This window comes from Danaus plexippus (genome assembly GCF_018135715.1).
Source record: "Danaus plexippus chromosome 9 unlocalized genomic scaffold, MEX_DaPlex mxdp_24, whole genome shotgun sequence".
NCBI lineage: Eukaryota > Metazoa > Arthropoda > Insecta > Lepidoptera > Nymphalidae > Danaus > Danaus plexippus.
The window spans coordinates 1,774,260-1,790,771 of NW_026869847.1; positions in this window are offsets into that span (position 1 = coordinate 1,774,260).

Here is a 16,512-nt window from a genome sequence, read left to right on the forward strand (position 1 = left end):
TTTTATTTATACGTCATTTCGTGGTATTAACCTGGCACAGTGTTATTTTATAAGTTTCCGGAACTCTCTCTCTCTCTCTCTTTCTTTTAGTTAGTGGCGTTTCCCTATAAATTTCGCAAATTTACTGCCTCCTCTACACTACTCGCGGAGTTGAACGAAGTTAAACGAATAGGATAGTGTAGAGATGCATTTCGGCTTACCTCGTCAAACTTTACTTCGCCTCGGATGACTTCCATTTGTTGTCGGTTTTTGGTACCGATTCAAAGGGCCCGAAGTTGCAGGAGTGTCGGCGTCTTTTAGCGAATGAGCTCATCGCAAAGTTGAACGAGTGTGTAGTGTCGCACTTCGGTCTGTTGCCAAAGTATCTCGAGTACTTCGCCGAGGAACTCCGCGAGTAGTGTAGAGGAGGCATACGGATATTATTGGTAAATGATTGTCAAATACCGTGTTCTCTTTCTTGCTGTCAAATTTATTATAAGGAATGGTTTTTCTTCTTTTTTATACTATTTATCGAATCAAAATACTCTGTCATTGTAATTTAAAAGGCAGCTTCCGGGTCTTATAAAGTCACAAACCGATCGACATAGTCAAATAGAGGGTCTAACAGAAAATACAGTAAGAAAAATATTTTTCTTTTACTTTTACATGAGTTACAGAAGTAATAACATTCACACATCACACTACAAGACTAAAATGGTCAACATGGCGTGTAGCAAATAATAATACAACTTTGCTCATTAATGGTGAAGCAAATTTCAGTCTGAAACTTTGAAAATAATCTCAAATATTTCATGTAAACGAGATTATTACATGAATATATATATATATTTATTTAATTCTATAAGACAAAACAAGGACTGAAGAGAATGTTACAAAAAATGTGACCTGAATTATTACATCAACATCTATAATAATATATAAATATTTTTAAATAAATACTTATAATGTTTAGTGTCACACTACGGTTATGAATACAAAAATTTGTATGTGTTCCTTGTCTTGTTTGTATGGTTTGTACGTTACCCTATACCTACTAAATCAATTTATACAAACATTTGATCGTTGCTATAGCTCTCGTATTGCACGACCTACATTTCGTCCTAGGAACCCCTAGGGATGGAATACTAAGCGCTGGGTGAAAGTAATTCGTAACAGATTATTTAACGATTTCGATTAAATTGTAAAGACATTTCTACTAACTTATCACACTCAATGCGATACAAAGTGGGAGTTACATTACCGTAATGTGATATTCCGATACAATAAAACTTCTGAAAGAACATTAAGATAATGGACCTTTATTCGGTTAGGCGAATAGAAGATGCAAATAGCGATATTTTACTAAAATTATAGACATTGGATACCGACATATATACATACATACGCTACAGGTTATAAGATAAAATGACACTAGTGTTTCACTGTGGCTTTGCCCACGGTTAACTTTAATATGACCTCTTTATTATTATTAGATAATATTTTATCCTTTTTTCTATGTTATATTATGAATATATATATACGTATATTCATAATATTTTTTATCGTTTCATCATAAAAAAATATATATATTAATTAATAGCTTTTTAAGGAAAATAAAAGTTTTAAACGTCTTTTTATTGAATTCGTTACAGACATATAAATTATTTAGAGAAAAATAATATATCTTTGTGAAATTACCAACACCCTACTGAGAACATAAAGTGCGTGTTTTGTTTGGTTTGGCGTTGTTGGCGGCCTGGTCACGTTCACCGCGTCTTTATAAAGCTCAGTTCATCAGCTGGAGCGTTTTTGATTTAGTGTTATAAGACTTGTTTAAAGATATTGTTATCAGTTTTCATGCTTCTACTACATATTGACTTGTTAAATTACGGATTCAGTGCATAATCTTTAATAAGTGAGTTATCATATATATTAAGATATTTGAATATTGTTCTCATTTTATTTATTTTATATTTTATAGAGATTTCGAAAGTCTATGTGTTGAAAATTCTACATTTTTATACTTTATATAAGCATTCTGTAAGTCGTCCAAATAAAAAAACATATGACTGCTCTAAAATTTGTTTAAGACGTTTTGCTAAAGAAATATATCAAGTGTGTCATGGAATAATGGCTTGCGAGTGTAAATCTTGACATTAGCGAAATGAGGAGAGTACCGAGTGACAGCTCATTCGCCGGATTATTTATCTTGTTAGCGTAATTCCTTTATCATTTCGGGGCGATACGATTTCTTGCGAAGTCAACGAATACAACGAATTATATTCAGGCGTTCAGTATAACATAATAAAACAATGTCAAAGCTTATTTTATATGACGTATTTGTCCTTACATTTGATATGAAATCGTATGTATCTTTTTAGCTTAAGGGAAGGAAGGTAGAGTCAAACAAAAGACAGTCGGCGCTTATTTCTTTTGTATTTTAGTTATGGCTCCATAAAGTAGGTCAGGTCTTTGATTTGGAAATTTCGTTATTGTTGTATTTATAAAATTGTATGCATAAAACATTCAAATATAACTTCAATTGATTATTTCACTGTGGACATCACAATAGTTTTATTCATAAACTAAATAAAACTTATCAGAAACATAAAAAAGGATAAAAAATAAATTCTAAACGTTAGAAATCCAAAGTCAGAATGTCTCGTTCATCAATCATGGCTTTAGTACAAATCCATATTAATCGATTTCTTTACAAATTCACAACAAAATCTATGTAAGTAACAGAACTACTAGTAGTTTTAATTAAATAATCGAATACCAAGCTTGTTCAGTTAAAATCGATTAATAGGATGAGAGCTAATTCTGCTGTTTATGTTGTATGCGTGTCAGAATTTGCTGCATTGCAGTTATGATTAAGTATACCAATTAGACAATTTTTCCCCCTTATGCTTAACCACAGTTCAAACAATCCGTAATAATAAAGTTAAAGAAAATTTATCTAAGAATAAGTTATGTCTCACTGTAGTATTTGGGACGCACTAAATCAAATAATATTGAAAAAAACGCCCTTTCTATTTCAGCAAAGCGGACATCCTTAGTATTGTCTTGATTGATGAACTGAAGCAGGACGTGGATATAATGTTAGGTAAGCAATTCCTTACCATATCTATATAAAGATGTTGGCTGTATATACGTTTTTCATAAAACAGTATTTTTATACTGATTAAAAAATATTAATTTTTGTTTTCAGTTTTTTATTTATATTTGTTCTGCTAGTTCGTGTTCATTCAACCTATTCAGAAAGAAATTAAATTCACCCACACAATATTTGTTAATCAAAATAATGATTGTAGGTCTTCATAGTTTTGTTTTATAGAGCAATTTTATATATATTCATAATTTGGGATTATTACGTTAATATTTTAATAAATAGTGAATATACTAATAACAATTAATAGACTATTATGAGTTATTATGATGCTGGTAACGGCTGACGTTAACACTACCTATAATGGGAAGTTTTAATTATGCCAATAAATCTATTTTGGTCCATGATTACCGAAATGTATAATAAGTTGTGAAATAAAATCCAGGAAACTACGGTTAATGTACAAGAGCAGTGAATTTATCATTATAAAGACGTCAGGGCTCCGTGACCGGATCGCAAACGAGCCCGACTGAGAAAACAAAACACGCACTTAACTTGAGTAGGGTAACCATATTAAAGGGGCTTTTTGTAAAAATTTTACTATTAATATAAAATCCGTCTGAATCAAAAAGCAAAATATACATTCTTATAACAGTTCAAAAATAAATTTAATGGATTTTTTTGCTCTTTAATATTTTATTTTGTGTGATTGTAATTTTGAAAAATTTTCTTTCGTGTGATTTCGTTTTATATAAGATTTGCGAGTAAATAAAAGGATTACTTGGTTGCAGAACTGTTATAAAAAAGGTGGAAAGAAATCCATTGATAGAAAAAAAAACTCAAAATATTACAGTTACACTTCCAAGACAAAATAATTATTTATTTGCAGAAGGCGAACTAACGAAGAGTGAAGTCAATATATAAAAGTAGGTAAAAGTATTCAAAGGAAAATAAGGTTTCTGTCATTAGAGCTTACTTTTTTCAAGAAACTTTTGTTACTTGTCTAATAAAAGATGAACAGAATTGCTTTAATTTAATAATTTTCCCAGGAAGAACAAATTTTATAACATTTTTTTTTTCTAAGTTAAATTTTATGCCGCGATTGTCACTTAGTGAACCTTAACCAATATTTAATTAACAAATGCTTCGTTACAAACCATCTTATGGGCTAACGGAATAAAGGCTTTTACGGTCATTTTCAATTAATAGGCATTTAATATTCATAAAAAAGTGATGAACCAAAATTAAATTTCCAAATATATAAAAAATATATAACAATTAATGTTATTATAATGCGAAGAAAACAGAAATAAAGTTTGCAATAGATATTCATTGTGGAAGACATAAAAATATTATGCGGTTTTAATCTTCCCTGTTTCGTAATTTTTAAACCGGGTAGCGTATCGAAGAGAGGAAATTAAAGATAAATTCTTCTGTTTATGTCTCCTATTGCGAGCTTTAAGCATCTTTCTATAAAATGACCAAAGTTAAATTTACAGTCACAGGTCTTTGTGATTACTTTTAGTGTTAATGACTTAAGTTTAAATAGTAGGGAACAGACTGCTACATTAGATAGTTCTATTATTAACCGATGGAACGAAGCTATTTATGTTGTTTGTTAAACAGTCAAATAGAAAATTAGATCTCAGAATGGAAAATATTTTTTTTTTAGTTTATCTAGTATTTCATTGATTTGCTTCCATTTTATTTTTGAAAGCCTTTAGTAGAAAAGAAGAAAAAAATATGTTAGGTGTTAAAATAAAGTTCGTTGATACTAAGATTTTGAAGGATGAATCCAGCGGAATTAAATGGGCCATGATCTCAATGGAGCTAAAAGTGAGCATCATGTGTTGGATCTTCAGCAAATTTCTGTTTGGTTAAGCTTCGTTATCATCATCATCATCATCATCAGCCTATTAGAGCCCACTGCTGATTCCAGGCCTCTTCTCGCACGGAGAAGGTTGGAGCATTTATCACCACGCATGCTTAAGACGGGTAGGCGATTTCAATCTTACAATTTAAAATTATAAGACCAGCTTTTCTCACGTTGTTTTCCTTCACCATTTTTCAGTGATGTCTTAATTCAGTTCTTCAGTCTTCAGTTCTTCAGTCTTCAGTGTATTTTTAGAGTACATATGATTCGCAAAAGATCACATTGGTACTTGCCAGGTTTCTAACCCGCGCCCTCACCTATGAGAGGCAGGCCTTTAACCTCCAGGCCACCACGACCAATACCAATTAATATTATTGTGACATGTGAAACTAATAATTAACAATAATGTGTGTAGAAGCGATCATTCTTAATGTTGCAAGGAAGCAGTAAAAACGTAATTACACTTTATAGACACAGTTAATCATTTTCCCTCTGAGGAGTTATTTGAATAGAAAACATGATACAGCAACAATTAACAACGCCAATTAACCAAAATTAAATTTAGCTGTTATGTAATCTTTAGTAAATAATTTATTTTAGTAATAAAAATATTAATTTTATTATACGTTATTTGTTAAAATATGTCAGGTATTTTTGGAATAGTCGTTTTATAAAATTATTTTTATTTGCTTGAGACCTGGTCAGATAACGCATGCCCCTCGATATCCAGCTGGTTTCGGTCCACATTACTTTATGAAGTAAAGCGGCAGCGATAGTAAAGTAATTGAAACGACCAGTCAGGAATACTTAAACACTATAGGCTTGGCAACTTAGCTTCATAATCTAAACTGATAGCAGCAATGGTTTGGTAATTCATAATATTTTATAAGAAGTTATAACTAGTCATTTCATTCAAATGAAACTAATATTATTTGGATTACTACGCGTATTTTATTATTTAAAAAACTACATACTCCCGACGCTACTGCCAAGTAAAGAAAAAGTCGGGGGTATGTAGTTTTTTAAATAATAAAATACGCGTTGTAATCCGAATAATATTAGTTTAATTAAATTGAATACTCGCGAACGTCTTAGATCTCATTAGTCATTTTATTTTACTGTCAAGAACCTTTTATGATATTTTATAATAATAAAGCACTATAATACTGTAACAGAATTTATTATTTTATTGTTTAAGACGTAATGATTTTTAGAACATTATTGATATCCAACGAAATTTCTTACGGTAATTCCAATTAATGATTTCTAGAGGAATAATTTAAGGATGTCCTCACCGATGATAAAAAGTTGATGTAATACTTAAAATTCAAATATATGATTTATTTTTGGACGAAAAATAATCAATTGAATATAATGTTGACATGAAATGATTAACATGCATACAAATATATACATAAAATATTTATATAGCACTAAAATGTTACCAAAACGGATCCTGAGTGTTGTTTTGATTAATGATTCTGTTGTTTGACAAATTATTACTGACGACCCAATTCGTTTGACAAATAAACTGATTTATTTCGTTTTGTTATACGCAAAATAACAAAACATTTTCCTCATATCCGAAACCATACTTCCCAACCTATCACGTCTATTTCCAATGTAATGTTATTAGATAACATTACACTTCGTTGTGTTTCTTGTTTCTGATTACATCGGCATGTTACTATACGGTTACCGTTGGTAAAGCTAAGACTATTCTTACTTACATCTGTCAGTCTATGCTTTATATTACTCAAATATATCCCGATAAAATTTAAGTTAGTGAATTCCAAAACGTTTTATTGTTTATAAATTATAAAACAAATTCAAAAATAACATTTTCAAATAGATATTGAAGTATAATTTTGAGAATCCATATCTTACATGCGAAACTACCTTAAAGTGATAAAATACCTTAAAGTTATAAAAATAGACAATAGTTAAAAGCATTGGGTATTAAGGTCAACTTGACAACTTCTGAGTTCATTGGATCAGTTCACTATATTGTATAAATCGTTAAAGCATACATAGAGCTTCGAATTAATTAAGAGCAGACATGGAAATATGTATATTACGGAGCTATTACGCAAAAAACTAAGAGAAGGCACTAGGGCTACAAAATTAAACATCAAGCCTTACTCTATCATTAAAACGGCTCCGTATTGGACTGTAATGATGGATACGTATGAGAAGCAATATAAAATCCTAGAGGGTGCGTCGGCGTCCAGACCAGACATATTCGCGAATTTTAAAGCGCGTTGTGCTAATAGAGCTTAAGTTGTCTTGGGAAACCAACATTTCCAAAGACGTGGAGGTGAGCGTTTAACACGCGTTAGGTGGGGCCCCTGTAACATAATCCTGGGTCGCAAGTTCCAGGCACTGTTGATGCTCCTCTCCCTGCAACGCGATGGACCCGGTACCCGCACGATGAATCCATGGAATGCTAAAAGGTTTCTTCTCTAAAAACCAGTTATAGCACACAAAGCTTAAATTAGTCTCTCAATTAGTAATTAGCCAGTTGAGTTAAATTTGAAACATATTTTTTTTCAAATGAAATAAAAAATTTGCTCACACATAAAAGTACATCAGAATAGTAAAAATGGTAATAAATGTTCGGTACAAAATTAAAAAACAAATGCCTTGAAAAATAAATAAAAATATTACTGTGATTAACTCAACGGCATAACTGTAACAAAATAAAATTTTGTGAGTGCAATGAAAAATATACTAACTACTCTAATACGTTCTATAAAAATGGTACGTTTTTTTTCTCATTTATTACATCAACGTTCTGGTTTTTTAATAATACAAATAACGTAGTTATGTCCTTTAATATGATTATGTTATCATTACTAGCACTCGTAGACAACGGTGTTTTTGTTTTTGTTGTTAGTAATTATTTCATGCTCTTACATTTTCGTATTTAAACAAGTGAAGCTTTCATGCATAATGAATGGTAATGGTATCGTTAATTGTTTGATGAAAGGTTATACATAAATAATGTAACGCTTGGCAAAAAAGTAAAACATTGTAAGTGTGAAATTTTATTTATTTATCAAACCCTTTTGATTCCAGAAATCAAAAATGTTTGCTTTGTCTAATTAACAAATGTTCTTGTTACTTGTTATGTTAAACAGAGGATCCAGGGTACTGATTATTTTAAATATATGTAGGATCCTATAAACACAATAACAATTGGATTAATAATTATAAAAGATGATATAGATATTATATTATAATACATAAGGAAAAGAAATAGATCTGTATTAGTGTAAATAAATTATTTTTACTAAATAGAGAATGTCGTATACTTAGTCAGTCGGAACTTCTTTTAAATTAAATTGCTTGAACTTAGTTTTAGAGATTTATATGATAGGAAATTACATTGTGTGCATGAAAAAGGACAACTTTTAAATTTCTTTTCTTTGAGTTCTTCTGGATAAAGCGAACTAAGTGACTTCTTCACAAATATATTAACTGACTTAAAGATTTTGGCTATTCAAAAGACTCGTAAGCAGTTACATGGATGAAATGTTTTAATTTGATTAATTTAGTAATAGTACCTTTTCTTTTACCTAACCTACTCACTGCAAGATGACTCGGACGTTTTCGCATGACTGTCAAATTACCCACTACAATAACCAACGGTTACCCATATCGCTGTAGTAGGACATTATGGGAACACTATTACACACACCGCAATGTCTGGAAAAAGTAAAACCTTATGGTGGCGTCCCGGGAAACGAGATCCTAGTCAATGGAAGTATTCGTGGCAACGTTCCCACCAGAGCTAAAGCCAGTAGAGAAGGCGTGGAGGGCCTGCTCCCGCTGACTTCTTCCCAAATTCTCATATGTGAACTTTTTCTTCATAAATAACTATATTATTATTCTAAATAGTTTAAGTGTTTTTTCTTGAGAAGTTAATTGTTAATTTGACATTTTGTTGAAACTATTATCATTATAATTACGTGTGTAAGTAGAGAGTTTTCTAGAGAATGTGTTCCGGTATACCCGTTCAAATGATTAAGATTCACACTTTCAAGATAATATTAAAAAGCAATAGCAAGCATATATCATAAGTAATATGAAATAAACCACTATTTACCAAACATAATAACTAAAATGTTATAGAATTATATTTCCATAAAATCTAATTAATGAGTTTCTGTGAATACAATTAACAAAGAGTTAACTGCGACGTAGAATTTTTAAACACATGTCCCATATAAATGGAAGTCTTAACTTTAAACAGAGTCACAAGTCAATACATGGAAAATATGAAAGTTCAAAGTTTGCATATCTTCCCTCATTATGATCTTTTGTCGTTTCATGGTCTAGGGACATCGACTTTAATGACTTGCTGTCTGTTGGTTCTATTTTAAAAAGTCTCTACAAAACAAGAGAATCGTTTTTGGAACAACCTAAAGCACACGTAACATTTGTTGATTTAAATGACTATTGTACGTATGAAATTGAACGATATGTTGCTGTTTTAAATATTGGTTTATTTTTAATATTAGTTTTGGTGAATGCATTGTATTGCTTCGATATTATTATTTACATGTATTCTAATTAGATTTGAATGTTAAATATACTGGTAATTATAATCGATTCCGGCATGTTTTGAAAATAGTTTGAATTACAATATTGGCTCTTTCTATATAGTTTATAGAGTTTACTTATTTTATATTAATTAATATTAATATCTTCAATGACAATTTTATACAGAAGCGATTTACATTTATTGGGCCATTATTTTCATATTTTTAAGTCGTTTATAATTTATTTATATAATTAAATATTTCTTGTTATACTACTACCTACCTTACCTAATACCTTATACAACTACCCTCTATACGAAAATAAAAAAAATATTAAGCTCAAAAGTGGCTTTATAAGACATAAAAAAAGATTTGAACAACTATTAATAAAATTCAAAACATATTCCGAAACAAAAATCCCGAGGGCTACGGCTGATGCATTAGAGTAGTGAATTGAGCATTACAAAGACGTCCGGTCGAACGCGTGACTGGATTGCAAATGAGACCAAAAGCGGAAGGAACAAAATACGCACTTAATCTTTTGTAGGGGAGCCATCAGCTAACGTGAAAAGCCATTACTTTTGACAAATCAATACTGAAATATATTAAATTAAATATAATATATTTTTAAACAGATCTCTTAAATCCTTAGTATCCTAAAACATATGTTCAAGTCTGGCAAGTAATAAATAGTGCATAAAAATATCACCAAACACAATCAAATCAAACTCTTTTCAGTTTTTTCTCTTTTAGATAATTTAAGGTTTAATGAACTCAGTCTCATTTGGGTTAACACTCCTATTATTTTGCAATGTAAAGCCAGATCTTATGACAAATAATAAAACTGGTTAAATTCATAATTGTTGGATTATGAATTTGACCGGTTTTTTGACTAGACCAACTTTACATCAATTCTAACGTATATATGTGGCAAGACATAAGGATTCCATATCATTTCTGAAGACGTATTTTTATGAAATATTCGATACAATATTTCAAAGAAGTCTGACAATATTAATATTTGTTCATAAATGCCTTTATTATAATTTCACGGAATTTCTCTCGACTAAAAATATTCATAATAAGTAGTGGGAGTGACGGCGTCGTGTCGTAGAATAACGAGTGATTTATGTTCCTCTGACGTTCCTTATTTAAAAACAATCTTGAAAATTTCCTATCCTAAAGTTACCCTGTATAATGAAACTAAGAATTATCAAGAGAATTGTTAATTTTTCAACTACTGTTACAACTTTGAGACGAGTTTTTAAGATATTATCAAAATTGTAATTCAACTCTAAGGTATTGTTATATTAATCGCTTTAAAAAGGTTTTTATTTTTGTTTACTTCACGATATGAAAATAAGAGACGATCGTATTTAGATTTCGTCAATTACAATTTACATACTTTAAAAAACTACAAAAAATATATTATACTGTTCTATAATAATAATAAAAACGACGCCTACTTAAAAATATCAAATAAATCCATACTTTAAACACATTTTAAGTATGAATTAAACTTAATGATAATGTATTACTCATAATTAATTAAGGAGGGAAGTATACTTACACGGAACGTAATATTAAAATATATATATATGAAAAAACACTCGAAACCAAAAGTTTTTGCAACATTTACAAAATTTAAACAGAATGAAATATCAAGTTGCGGATAATATTAAAGAAATAGGATACCAATAAAGTTAAGATTATTCTCATAACTTCCAGACGTGGCAAATATTTCAAAGCATCCCTTCGAGTGGATTTACAGAGCAATAAAAAGTAACTCCGGATATGTTTTCAGTGGTCCAAGTAACAAGCGTATTGTTTGTGGCTATTAATAAATACAACTCATACGTTGAGAAGGGAATTAAGAAGAACATAATGAAATGATAAAAGTTAATATTACTATATCAAATATATAAATTGGATATTTTGTTGCACTAAAAAGATATTCTGGTTTTACATAATAAATATTTAACATAAACACACACACACACACATACATGTATTGCAATAAAATAAATAGATTTAAACAAAAACACGCAATTCTTCTGTGACTTGTAATCATAAAAGTTTGACAACGTATATGAATGTTAAAGAACTTGTTATATATGCCAATGACAGGAATCAGTACGTTTTGTAGTTCACTTTTCTTTATTTTTTATTATAAAGATGTTTTATACACTATAATATATCCTTAATTCCAATGTCAATCAGAAACAACCCCTTTCTTTTTCGAGTTGCGAAACACAATGTTTTCAATTATGTAAAAAAAAAAACTGTTAAATTCTAATCTAAGACACTTTGTATTCTTTTCACTTGCTCGTAGGCTTACAAAAGCTTTTGACACTTTTAGGAAAATTGAAAATTAAGTGAAGGAAGCCTTAGTATTGTAGCTTAAGGAATTAAATTTACTTATAAAACTCATACAACCAATCCTTTATAATCTATCATAATTTTCTTTCAGTTTGAATGAATGAGCACACTATAGAGATATTTTATCTAGAATATGAAAAAAAAATATAATAAATTTAAGGAGTGATGATTTTATTGAGAAGAAAAAATCTTAAAAAAATTGTATACATATTTTGTTTGTTGTCCTTTTTTTTCATATTTATTTACAACAATACTTTATAACAACTTCAAAAAGGAGGAGGTAACTGTTCTTGAATGTTTTTTTTTTTTGTTTTCGTGAATAATTCTGTTCTTTATGATAATTTTATGTTGGATAAGGGTCAGATATATATATATATATATATATATATATATAAGAATCACTGGTAAACAAGTATTAAAGAACACCAAATACAACGTAGTTATGTGATTACATTAATATAATAAAATGAACTCGAGATATGAAAAAAAAAAGATTAATACTAAAATTACATAGTGAAAATTGAATTCAAGCACATTTAATTATTAGAATAATAACTAACTGCCCTAATTATATTATGGTTTACTTTATTAACTTAACTTTTTAATATTGTATAATAAAGTTTTACATAAAAAGACATAACATAATCTCTTATTAAACAAAACAAATAAAGAGCGAACAGAAAATCATTTAAATTAAATAATACAAAGACCACAGAAACAGAACAGACATTCATTGATAATTACCTACTAATATCAGTTTAAGACGTCGAGATATAAATAATACTAATACCAGGACATATATAGTCTTATTTGGTACCAACATCAAAAGTAACAATATGAAAGTGAGTTAATTTATTTAGTTACTTCGTAGTTTCCTGTTTCATATCGTTCTTTTTTTAATTTGTTGAAAATATTTATTTTATCAAGAAATGAATCAAATCATCACAATTGAAAATAACCGCTTTAAAATTAAATTTATAAAAATGTCGAGACCGAGAACCTGTTTTGATAGAATTCTTAGAAACGTCTTTGTAAGAAACCTTTCTTATAATAATGGGATATTATTTCTGTGAAAAAATAAATTAATCAACCAATTGTTAACAGTTTGGCTTGAAATGGAAAAAACATTGATTATAAAGTGAAAATATCAAAAAATATGACATGTTAAATTGACCGACACAGTCGATGTTCGAAACTTGTGGCTATAACCAAATATGTTATGAAATAGATGAATCAAATCAGAGTAAACTTATGCTTAAAAATGTAAGATACTTTTGTTTTCATATTAAATGAAAATTGTAATATTTCCCACGTGAAAGTATACAAAAATTATATTTAATAGAGAATTACACTAAAGATTTGTTACTTTGTTTTTAGTACACTAAAAATATTTTACTTTGTTACATGAAACAATAATGGCTACGAAAAAAATGTATTAAGGACTACCCGTCCTTGAATGTATGTACAAACCAGATTTTAGTTTAATATTTTTCTTCCAGTCTTCTTAAATTTTCTTCCGTCAGCTTATTTATTAATAACATTATTTTATTCTAGTTCCCTGTTTATAAATACAATATGATGTCCCTGCTCTATGTAATACAATATTGTCCTGTATCGATCTTTACATAAAATTTTAACCTCAAGAGACACAAGTTTCGTAAGATATTAATGTAGATTGCATGTATCTTAAATTTGTCGCTACTTAGTTACCCTGAAAGTAAATCCTTATTTGATATTTAAAAATTTTATTTCCTTATCAGATTATTATCAATGAAATAATTTAAAAACATACAAGTATAGAAAAGCATATTATGTGTGTTTCATGGTTAGATTTTTTTTATTGGTTTTAAGATTCCTAATGAACCGGTTATGTAATATTTTTGTAATTTTATGAAAAAACTAAATTTTGTTAGCTACTTAGCTTTTGGAGAGCAAAAGTAAAAAAAAAATATGGAAAAATATTACAAATAAGCATATCAATTATTATCATTGCTACAGTCTGAATAATTACTGATTTCGTAGGTTGCATTATGTCAACGATTTCTTGTTTGCGAATATTTTGATATGTTAATTATAATATAACCTTTTAAAATATAAACATAGTTGCTCTTGCAAAATAATAATATATGGAAATGCTTATTATAATTTGCTATTTATGATTCTCATGTCATAGCTGTTTTCCTCGAAAACGGTATTCTCCAGGGACTAAGAGCAAAATGGCATTATACGATGAACCCTATCATCTTCATTCAGACTTGAATGCCTCTACAATTTATTTAAGATACGTACTCTAATGTTGGATATGTACTCCTATTTTATACTCTTGATTATAGTTCTTCTTCAGTGCCCCGCTCTATACGCACCTAAAAGATATATCACTGGTAGACCAAATGTTCATTCCTTATGACATGGGAATCTTTGAACTCCAGATAATCTTAACCTTGTAATGTCTTTCCACATTTGGTAATAACTTAAAAGTGTATTGCCATTAAATCATCAAAAATCAAAATTCTTATTAATAGTGTTCAGAAATATAATTTAATCGTGTTTTCCAAGAATTGTTACATTTCAAGACGCGAAAATAAATATTTTATTTCCGAGAAATAAATAAATAATTGTCATAAAGTTATTATATATCATGTTTATAAAACCACATTATCTTATCCTCTCCCAAAACCCATCTATGAACTCTTGCTCTTCTTCTTCTCTCGTGCTCTTCTCCGGGGTAAAGACTAGGTGGTCAGTGTTTTTTACTCCCTAAAACCATCTGGTGTGTTATGATAAGAGCCCCGTACCACTAACTGTAGAAGTGAAGGTAGAATTTCAAAAATATTAAATGATTAGATTAATTAAACCGAGGTGATATATTAAAAATGCATAAGTATCTTTATTGGCTATCCATTACTTCAAAAAATAATAAATAAAAAAATTATGAACATTCATTAAAGCTAAAGTTATAACAATTAATTAGATACTGATATCAAAAAATTATAAACACAAAAATTCGTATAACTTAAAGCAATATGTATCTCAATGGAAGAAGACGGATAGAGAAAAAATTAAATTTTTTAAACCATAGTCTAAAAATAGCAACAAATATTCTCACACAGAATACAATAGCTTAGAATTGGTAGTCTCTTTATGTATTACGCAGCCTGTTTGCTAAGTTGAATGAAGGAAATTGGTTTCACTTCGATTTCCTGCGCTTCTCGTCTCGATATAGCATTGATGTTGACCGTTCGACCCCTATACAGAGATTTCACCTCAAATATGTAGAAACCTATGTGCTAATCTAACAAAACTTTCCTTCGCTAAGACTGATATTTCATTTATTTTCGGACACAGTAATCAAGATTTGTCTAAAAATTACCTTTTGTGAAAATTTTAATATCAAAATATTGCAATATGTTAAATAATCAACAATTCGTTTCGTTGACAAGTAATTATTATACTACTTTTACAAAACTATTATTCAAAACAAATAATTTCATACATTAATTTACTAGTTTTACGCGAATACATAGAATAATATTCAGAATATGAGGTATATTCTAATCAACAACCCACTTTTTGATTTTCATCACTTTAATTAGAATGTAGAGCTTCCATGCAAAGTTTCCTAAGTTCGTATAAATATTAACATTTTTAATTGTACACCCAGGTATCTTCATTTAAAAATATATAACATATGTACTTACTGTATTTAAAAAAATATAACATATGTACACAACATAAAATATTGAATCAAAAGGTGCTCTTTAAATTATTAAACTATTTTTGATATTAAACATATCACATTTCTTATATTTTGCCTTCGATAAAAAACGAAAAAAACGTCGTTGATTTTAAGTTTTTCCAATTTCAAAATTGTAGTAATAATTACGAATACGAATTTATTGTTGAAAAAATTGTTTCTTTTTAACCTTTATTTACTTAAGCTTTTATTGCAACATTTAAAAATTTTATTCAAAATATATTTTATTTAACAAAGTAAAAAAAAAATTTTTACATATAATTATTTTCCAAGAAATCGCTTAATATCACGCCACTAAAGTATTGATAAATTTAATCGGTAAAGTTTTTGTAAAGTGGGTCTGCGCCAATGTTTACAAACTTCATAATTATGACTCGTTTTCAAGGTTTTATTTAATGTTAGTTTCTTAATATGATAATGCAGCTATTGCAATAGAATGTACACGCGACAGCAACAATGCATTAGCGAGCTCGTCCGTTTTATTAGCCAGGAGAAAATACATTTTGTTACTTCTCACTTCATGGACAGTTTTTATTAAAATGTATTAGGTAATTAGACAACATACAAGGATTAAGGTACTCATTTTTATATTTAGAAATCCATTTTTTTTTTTATTTCAAACATTTAATATAAATTATAATTACACTTCATGCAAAAAACTTAAAAAAAAAATAAATTAACTATTTAAAAAAAAAATTGATAGTCTTTAAAATAACCACGTGAAAAAGAACGCACCACTTTCGGGGGCCATGCTTATGACGTCACAATGTTAAAAGAATTTGAAGATAGTACACTGTCAACAGCTTCTAATCGTGAAAATATCCGTAATATAGTGTAAAAAAAATTACAGTATTTAGTAATTCAATTTAGTCAT